Below are 9,798 nucleotides of genomic sequence, written 5' to 3'. Positions count from 1 at the left end.
ATGGTTGCCAGATTGTTCGCGGTGAAAATCGTTGCTTTCTTCATTGTTGATTCTATTGATTATTCTTGTAATAGTTTATCGATTACAAAGATCCGGTCTTTTTTAGATCCGGTTACAACGAAAATCAAATAACACAAGAAATAAAGAAAATTACAACTTTCTCCTCGTTTGTCGAACGAATCGCAAGATCCTGTTTTGCGGTCTCTTGCTTTGTGTGGGTTCTTTGCCTGCGCCGGGGTTTATCCGTGGACCACCGCGAGATCTAGATCCGATCAGATCTAAGCAGCACGACGGGTATTATTCCACGAAGGAAATAATAGCCGGGGAGGATTGATTCACCAAGGAAACAATCGTCCAAGTCTCGGGATCTAAGACCAAGCTTAGATCCGGAGTACGTCTGCGTAGATCTGAGATCCGGTCCTCTCGAACACCTGCCTTTTTTGGCGTTGACGATCGCTGAGCACCAGATCTGGAAGAGTGAGTCCCCGAAGTCCCAAAGCTCCAATCTTTTCTAAGTTTCGAGTCTTGAATCCGACAGAGCTTCGCCTCCAAAATTTCCAACCCTTGAACAAATGAACCAAGTGGCCTATTTATAGGCACCCTTTACTGTGCCCGCGGGATTCGATTTGTTGACCTGATTTGGCGGTAAATCCACTTCTGAGTTCGAGTCCGAAACCGATCTTGATTCGATCGTGATTCGTCCGAGTCCGCTTTTGGTTGGATGACTCGTTGACTCTTCAACCCGTTAGCATAATTCCGCACGCGAATGGTTGAATGCGGTTCGTCAGCTTCGTAGCTTCGTTACTCCGTTTCGGTGTAGCGGGCTAACGGTTGTGTTTGGATACGTCGTCCGATGGTTGGTTTGTTGAATCGGCATCGTCGAGCTGTGTTAAGGGACCTATAGGCAGTTTTATACGCCTACAGTGATCTTCTTTGTTGCGGCTTTTCACAACCAAATCATCAACGTAGCATTCGACTGTTTTCCTGAGATGTTCTTGGAAAATCTTAGTCATCGCTCGCTGGTATGTGGCACCGGCATTCTTCAGACCGAAAGGCATCACCGTATAGCAGAAGACGCCGAGGGGTGTTCTAAACGCCGTATGCTTCTCATCCTCTGGATGCATCTTGATCTGGTTATATCCCGAAAATCCATCCATGAAGGACATCCTCTCAAATCCACATGTATTGTCGATAATGACATCCGTGATTGGGAGAGGGAAATCGTCTTTTGGACATGCTTCATTCAGGTTCCTGAAGTCGATACAAATCCTGATTTTGCCATTCTTCTTCATGACGGGAACGATGTTGGCTAACTAGTCTGGATGTTGTTCTTCTCGGATAAATCCTGAATCAATCAACTTCTTAACCTCTGCCTCAATGGCTTCCATAATCTGCGGACGAAACCGTCTTTGCTGTTGCTTGACAGGTTTGGCATCCGGCTTGATATCGAGGCGGTGCATTGCGACATTGGGGTCGAGCCCTGGCATGTCTTCATAATTCCATGCGAAGACGTCGATATATTCCCTGATGAGAGCAATCAATTCCTCCTTCTCATCTGGGGGAAGACTGTCGCTGATGAATATAGGCTTTGGGTTAGCTTCATCACCCATGTTAATCTGGACTATTTTATCTTCAGTGGGTGGTTCTCTTTGCTCGAACCTATCGCCATATTGCATATTCAGATGGTGAACCCACGGGTCTTCCCATGTTGGCATTTGATCGTCGTCTTCCATGGTGGATGGATCGGCTGTAGCTATATTTGACATTAGGGTTTTGAAAACTTCTCCCAGACTTGTATCGGAGTCCCACTCTGAAGCATCGGGAGAGTATCCCTTCTTGGCTTTGTTAGCAATTTGATCGATAATTTGCCAACCACATTCGTCATCTGATGAAACATAACCTAAGCCTCAGCCTCGCCCATATTTATAATGATCCTCAGGTCTCCCTTTTGGAACATATACCGCTTTGGCTGGAGTACGAGGACCTCGATCGAAGTATAAACCTTCTCCGAGTGTGAAATCGTACCCCTGCTTTTCCATGAGCTTGCGCGCTTCCGGACTATATTTAGATAAATGCCGACCAGGTTTGTCATCATCTTCGTCTTCACTTAGGAAATGATCTGGTAACGGAGAGCTTTTTCCTTTACCGTAAATCACTTCTTTAGCACCTCTTACTTTGTTCGGGATGACCATGGTTGTTCCGAAAGAATGCTGGAGGTGTTCCTTCGTTACATAGGATGATCGGATCGGCATATACAACTCAGGATTGTCGTACAGCTCTTTTATCACATCATCAAGAGACAAGGAGTACTCTAAATCATCTTTTATTGCAATATCGGCAAGTTGCCAGTTACAACCTCCATCTGACGATTGTTCATCGTCAAGATTGATTACAAAGGGTACAATGTCATTTAAAACAAAACCGCCATTGTAATCGAATCCGGCTTCAGAATCAGCTTCTTCTCCGCTGTCTGTGCCCTGGGCCGATGGTTCAGTATCGGATTCGTTACCATAAAGGAGAGAATCGGTGAAATAATTCTCATACCCCTTGAATGGTTGCTTATCCGCGACCACCGTCCTAACCTCATTGTCAGTGTCGACATACTTCAAACACTGATGGAGAGTAGAGGGAATTATCACATTACTATGGATCCAAGGCCGACCCAATAGTAAGTTGTACGAAGTCTCCGCATCGATCACATAACACGTGACTTCTGTCTTCAGATCTCCCATCTGGCACTTCACCCGGATCTTACCCAAGGGTCTTGACCCACTAGTGTTGAATCCATAGATAACAGTGCCTGTGGACGCCAACTTGCTTACTGGGATGCCGAGGAAATGCATCAATCGAAGCGGCATAATACTCACAGCAGAACCCGGATCCACTTGGATTCGGTTGACTTGGCTGGAGCCAATGTATCCGACGAAATATAACGGCCGATCGTGGTTCGAATTCTTCGTCTGCATATCTTCTTTGGTGAAAGTAATGCAGGGAAGGTTCTTAGTCGCTATGTTGCACTGTTGACTCAGCGGTTCTGGCTGTTCAGGTATCGGCTTGACTTGAGTCAGAAATACCTCTGCATTGGCCAAAGCTTCTTGTAGGGCCTCCCTGGTTTCTTTGGATAATCGCAGCAACTCATACAGCGTTATCCGTGCAGGAATGTTGGCTAATTGCGCCATAATGTCGAAGCTATGCGGAGTCTTCGAGCTTTCCGGTTTGTCTCTTCCAATTGGACGACTGAAACGAGACTGCTTCGGATTCTGTACCTCTTGGGGATTCTTCTCTTTTGGTTTATTCACCGGTTGTCGTAGAGCTTCTTTACCCGGTGTGGGACTTGCAATCACTCCCATCTCCGTGAGAGTTTTGGCTGGTCCCCGCTTGTTCACCCCCTGCTCACTAGGTGGCGGATAATTGTAGTGGTATTCATTTCCGCTCCGTGTCGCAAAAGCTTCTTGTTCTTCTTCAGAGAGCAGGAAAGTGGAGATTCTTTCGTCATCTTCCCCTGGGATAGCAGAGACTCCATAACAAGACTTCCCTTTTCCTTTAGACTTCCTCCCGGATGACGAACCGGCCCATTGTTCATCTCCAATCAGATCTGGATGAACCCAAAGGATTTCGCCATTTGGGGTTGTGTGCGGCACAAGTCCCTTTTGGCGCTGTCCGTGCGGATCGTCATTCACCGTCTTCATCCCGACTTTGGTGACGCGTTTTGGCTCGAACCAAGTTGTAGGCACTGACCCAAAACTGATTGACACTGCGTTGGCCCCCACATTCTTGGCTGGTTTCGGGGTTATGACTCCTACGTCGATTAACGCCTGGATCTTGTCCTTGAGGTGGTAGCATGATCTCGTAGGGTGGTGGACCGCTCTGTGGTACGCGCAGTACTTTGGATCCGTCACTTTGCTGGCCCCTTCTTGATCCACGATCGCCGGCAACTGGATCTTGTTGTTCTCCAACAGGTATTTGAAGATGCCGGGAACTTCATCATCCTTGAAGGAGTACACTTTAGGAAACCTCGGCTCCGCAGATTTCCTGTTTCGAAGGATTTGTTGCCGGTTGGCTTCTCTCCGCCTTCTTTCTCCTGAGGAATCGCTCAGCTTGCTCTCCTCGGACTTTCAGATCCTTCCATGTCTTGGATGGTGCTGTGCCCATTGCTTCTAATACATCCAGCGAAAGGTTGTTGTGGCATGTCTGGAGGATGAATTCATTGGTGATCGGGTCCCGGCAGTTCATCGCCTTGTTCCGGAACCTTTTGACGAAGGTGTCGACTAACTCCCCGTCTTTTTGCTTCTCATCGAGCAGCGATCCGATAGAAATCTCGGTGTCATCGTCGAAGAAATTTGTAAGGAACTTCGTCTCCATGTCGTCCCAACTGTTTATGCTTCCTGGCTTGAGGCGACGATACCAATCGAAGGCGGCTCCGCGAAGAGTGCCAACGAATGACCGCACCATCAGAGGCTCATTACCAGAGATGACTCCCAAGTGCGATTTGAAGTAAATCAAATGCTAAGTGGGTGAACCCATCCCATTAAACGGCGTGAAATTAAGTAGACTGAACTTCGCCGGATATGGGATTGATTCTCACTCTCTTGGGTATGGACAAGGAATGCCCGTCTTTTTCGTCTCTTGAGCGGAAATCAATGTATTGATTTTGCTCTCGAGGTTTTTAATTTTTAGGTTTTCACCTGTATCTTCAATAGCATTCCCGTTACCACCCCCTGCATTGACGGGAGGATTATTGGTATTATGAGCTTCATTCGTATCCTCGTCTTCTAGATTAACCGGGTTACGACGACTCGGCTCGCCTTGCTGGTTCGTCAATGCTTGGATTTTTTGGTCATGCATTTCCCTCATGTTCTGCATGGTCATTTGCATCTCGAACCTGAAAGTTTCCTGCTGCTTAGCCAAAGCGTCTTCAATCATCTTGGCAATTTGCTCCGCACTTATCATAAGCGCCTCGCGGGGTTGTCCCTCGCTGGATACCGTATTATCTGATGCAACTGCGGAGCCAGCATCAGATTCTTCATCTTTTGAAGGGCGTCTTGTCCGAACCCTACCATAGGTTGCTCTCTCGATGGTTCTGGACTGCAGACGGGTTCTAGGCCAGGAGGCTCTCAGAATCGACCCGAAATCATCCTGTGCCGATGTCCCCTTGCTGGTCATGTTGGTGGTGACCCTTGAACGTTCACCATCTTCGACCATTGTTCCTCTTCTTCGGAAACGTCTAGTCCTTGGCTTTGGTGTCTCCGCACTGAGTCTTTCAAAAACTGAAACTCTTTCGGGGACCGCCTTGATGCAGTTGCATTCAGACAATACCGCCCGAATGAGTTTGGAACAGGGACATTGAATTTCCTGTTCTCGGGGATTCCTCTTCCTGGTTCTATTCGTACCCCCAGCATGATAGTACAACTCGTCATTTTGACAGTTGGAGTAACCTATCGCGTGCGGACACGACTTCTCAGGTATAACACTATCACTATCAGATGACAATGTTTCCATCTGAGGTTGGATCGCCTTCTTTGGGCTTCCAAGAGTCACACGTCTCGAAACGCGCCTTTGTGGGTGTGAATCTTCAGCGGGTTCCTGCACTTTGATGCGCAAAGTTGTGCGCTTGGGTGCCATGATTTTCTCCAAATGTCGAGGGTTGCGGCGACCCCCAGCATGTTGAATTGTTTGGGACTTCTTCATTGGTCCCAAGCGTTCTTGAATTGGAGTTTTGCCTCGTTCTTTGGGAAGTGGACCGAGGCGCTCCAAAACTGGTTTCCTCCTTCGGGATGATTCTGCATGATCTCCCGGAGTGACCCTAGGAATTAACGGCGACTTTGGTTGACTCGCCGGAGTTTGACCTTGCTTAGAAGGCTGCGATGGTTGCTTTTTGGCCTGAGTCGCCACTTCAGACTTCGGCTTCCAGACTTGGCGGGTTGGTGGTGGCTTATTCGTCACCTCCTTTTGCAGTCTTCTACGGGCTTCTTCAGCTTTGGCCCGTACTTGCGCCGATAATGCGCGGCGTGGTTGCTTTTGGGCCTGAGTCGCCACTTCAGACTTCGGCTTCCAGACTTGGCGGGTTGGTGGTGGCTTCTTCGTCACCTCCTTTTGTAATCTTCTACGGGCTTCTTCAGCTTTGGCCCGTACTTGCGCTGATAATGCGCGGCGCTTGCGGAAACGCTCCTCCAGTGTCGTACGGTTCCGTTTGACCCGGACCCACTCCATCGTTGATGGCTTGGAGGAACCACTCTTCACTTGATGTTGAGGCTGTTTGCCTCGTTTGTTCTTCAGATCCGCATTGTAGCGGACCTCGTCAACGAACTCCATGGCCTTGGCGAATTGCTTCGCGAGGCGTTGACGCTGCCTCTGGTGAGCTCTCTTAGAGAGAGTCACCACGCCTTCGATGGCGGATTTGACCTGCTTAGAGGCCGATGGGACTTCACCCGACGCAACTTCGGTGTCGATCGGGGTGAGGTTGTCGTTGGTGGCTTCAACTTCTTCGCACCAACGGACTTTTCTCCTAGAGGAGAACTTCTGGAATTTCTTGGACTTACGGGGGGAGGTTGATCCAGACGAGGACACGTACTCCTCGTACTTCTGCTGGTCGAACTCATACTCGACCTCCTCCACGACCGGGATCGAGATCCGCGGCTGCGACGCTCCGATCTCGGCAGCGAGATCGGTGGCTCCCACTGTGGTCGCCAGATTGTTCGCGGGAAAATTCGTTGCTTTCTTCATTGATGTCATTGCTATCTTGAATAACAGTTTTTCGGTTACAAAAGATCCGGTCTTTTTTAGATCCGGTTACAATGAAAATCAAAAATAAAGAAAATTAAAAATTACAACTTTTTATCCTTGTGAACAAATCGCGAGCTCCTGTTATTCGGTCACTCGCTTTGGTGGGTTGTTTGCCTGCGCCGGGGTTGTTTGCCGTGGACCACCGTGCGATCTAGATCCGGACATATCTACGCAGTATAACGGGTATTATTCCACTAAGGAAATAATAGTCGGAGGGATTATTTCACCAAGGAAACAATCGCTCGAATCTCGGAATCAAAGACCAAGCTTTGATCCGGAGTGTAACAGCGTAGATCTGAGATCTTGATCCCCTCGAACTCCTGCCTTCTTTGTGATGCGGGTGCTCGCCGAGAATCAGATCCGAACGTCCAAGTCTTCAAGCCTTCAAAAAAACTCTGAGATGAGGTCTCAATCCGGCAGAGTTTCGGCTCTCCAAAAGTTCTTCCAAAAGTCCTCCAAAATGATGAATGACCTCGCCTATTTATAGGCAACCAGATCTGTGCATTTGGCACAGATCTGGGCGGCCACCTCAGGGTGGCTTGGCTTTGGCGGAGCCACTCCGGGCTTTGCGTCCGTCTTTCGGTTGTTTCGGTCCTTGTATCCGCTTCGTCGACTTGATTCCTGATTTGGCAGTCTTAATCCCGATTAGGCAGTAAATCGGCTTTGATGTCTGAGTTCGAGTCCGTTATATGGTTGGATGACTCGTTGACTCCCTGGACCGTTGGTTTGATTCCTCACGCGAGTGGATTCATTCCGTCGTTTACGTGCGGTTCGTCAGCTTTGTAGCCTTGTTAATCCGCTTCATTGCGTGTCACTTGGCTTCGGTGTTGTGGACTGACGTTCGTGCTTAGATACGTCGCCTAATGGTTCATTAGTTCGTGTTGAACCGTGTCAAGGGATCCATAAGCAATTTTATATGCCTACAATCTTGAGCTAGAACAACCCGATGTAAAGATAGCCTTCTTACACGGAGACTTAGATGAAGAGATCTACATATATCAACCTGATAGCTATAAGGTTGAGGACAAGGAGAATCATGTGTGTCGCTTGAGGAAGTCACTCTATAGACTGAAGCAATCTTCTCGATAGTGGTACAAGCGATTTGACTCATTCATGCTGAAACATGGGTTTTCTCGAAGCGATTATGATTATTGTGTTTATATTTGGAAGCTTCGTGGAGGTGATTATATCTATCTTATTTTGTATGTGGATGACATGCTTATTTCTTCTAAGAGCAAGGTGGAGATAGATAGGCTAAAATCTCAACTTGGTAAAGAGTTCGAGATGAAGGACATGGGCATTGTAAGGAAAGTACTGGGTATAGAGATTAGAAGAGAGCGGGTGAATCGACAATTGTTCTTGAGTCAGAAGGGCTACATAGAGCGGGTGATCACGAGGTTCGGGATGTAAAATGAAAAGTCGGTGGTGATTCTATTGGCTCCACATTTTAGGATTTCAGGTAAACAATCTTCTACTATAGTGGAAGATAAGGCACACATGGAGCGTGTTCCTTATGCTAGTGCAGTTGGTAGTTTGATATACGTCATGGTGTGTACACGCCCAGATATTTCACAGGCGGTCAGTGTGATCTGCAGATTCATGGCGAATCTGGGAAAGACGCACTGGGAAGCGGTGAAGTGGGTCTTGAGGTACTTGAAGGGTACCGTTGATACGGGTTTGTGTTTTGGTAGAGATACATGTCAGATTGATAGGATTGTTGACTTTGATTATGCGGATGATCTAGATAGACGACGATCAACTACTGGTTATGTATTCAGGATACATAGGACTCCAGTTAGTTAGCGATCGATATTATAGGCTACAGTGGTACTTTCTACTACAAAGGCCGAGTACATGGTCATAGCGGAGGGAGTGAAGGAAGCATTGTGGTTGTGGGGTCTTCTGAACGATTTGGGGATTGAGCAGGAGAACATGAACTTGTTGTACGACAGTCAAAATGCGATTCACTTGGCAAAGAATCAAGTTCATCATACTCGTACCAAGCATATTGATGTTAGGTATCATTTTATGCGGGATGTTATAGAGGAAGGCGATATTTCTCTCATGAAGGTGCATACAAATAAGAATCCCGCGGACATGTTAACCAAGGTAGTCACAGGAAGCAAGTTCTAGCATTACTTGGACTTGCTTCATATCAACCCGTGTTGATCTGTCCAAGAGGGCATGGCCCTTCGGGATGGTGATGGGGTGAGGTGAAGACTATATAGAGAACAAAATCTGAACTGCGGTTAGCTTGATCCCGGTAGAGGGTACATAGGTAGCCGCGGTATAGTGACACAGTTGGTTTGGTCTGGTTTGGTGTTTCAGATCTCTCTGGTGATGTTCGCGGTGTTCTTCTGATGTTTGTCCAAAATTTGAGGTTTATCAAATGATGTACGAGGTGGAGAATTATGAACATGGGGGACACACCCACGAGCGCGGAGGCAAAGCACCATGAGCCCGGGTACGGGTGCGGCCCACCCAAGAAACTTACCATGCTCTCTTATAAATACCCAAAGCTAGGGTTTCTACAGGTAAAAAATGCGTGAGGTGAAAAACAGAGGGTTTAGTCGGTTGTTTTGAGGAGTTTTCAGGAGGTTTAGATCTGAGATATTGAGGAGAGAAAAAAAGAGAGATTGGATAGATTTTACAAGAGAGAGGTCAAATTCTTTTGGGCAAAAATCAAATCTTCTTCTTTTGAGACGAGCTTGTGGATTGTTCAAGTCGTTGGTGTTATTCTCGTAGTGAAATCTCCCCTCACCCCTCCCATGGACGTAGGGAAGTTTGTCAAACCACGTAAATCTCGCGTCTTTACTGTTTTCTGGGTGTTGGCTATTGCTTGTAGGTTCCCTCGACAAGTCAGTCCTAAAACTGATGAGAGGAAGAGTGTATATTTTACTTTGTTGAGATATTTCACTTTCTATAATTATTTTCTTTGTGAAAATATATATATATATATATATATTTTGTTTTTGTTTGGGCCATTGCCGACCAAGCCCATCTAGAGACTCTGGC

The sequence above is a fragment of the Asparagus officinalis genome, chromosome 1 (assembly GCF_001876935.1).
Source record: "Asparagus officinalis chromosome 1, Aspof.V1, whole genome shotgun sequence".
Classification (NCBI taxonomy): Eukaryota; Viridiplantae; Streptophyta; class Magnoliopsida; order Asparagales; family Asparagaceae; genus Asparagus; species Asparagus officinalis.
This window is presented reverse-complemented; position numbering follows the sequence as displayed.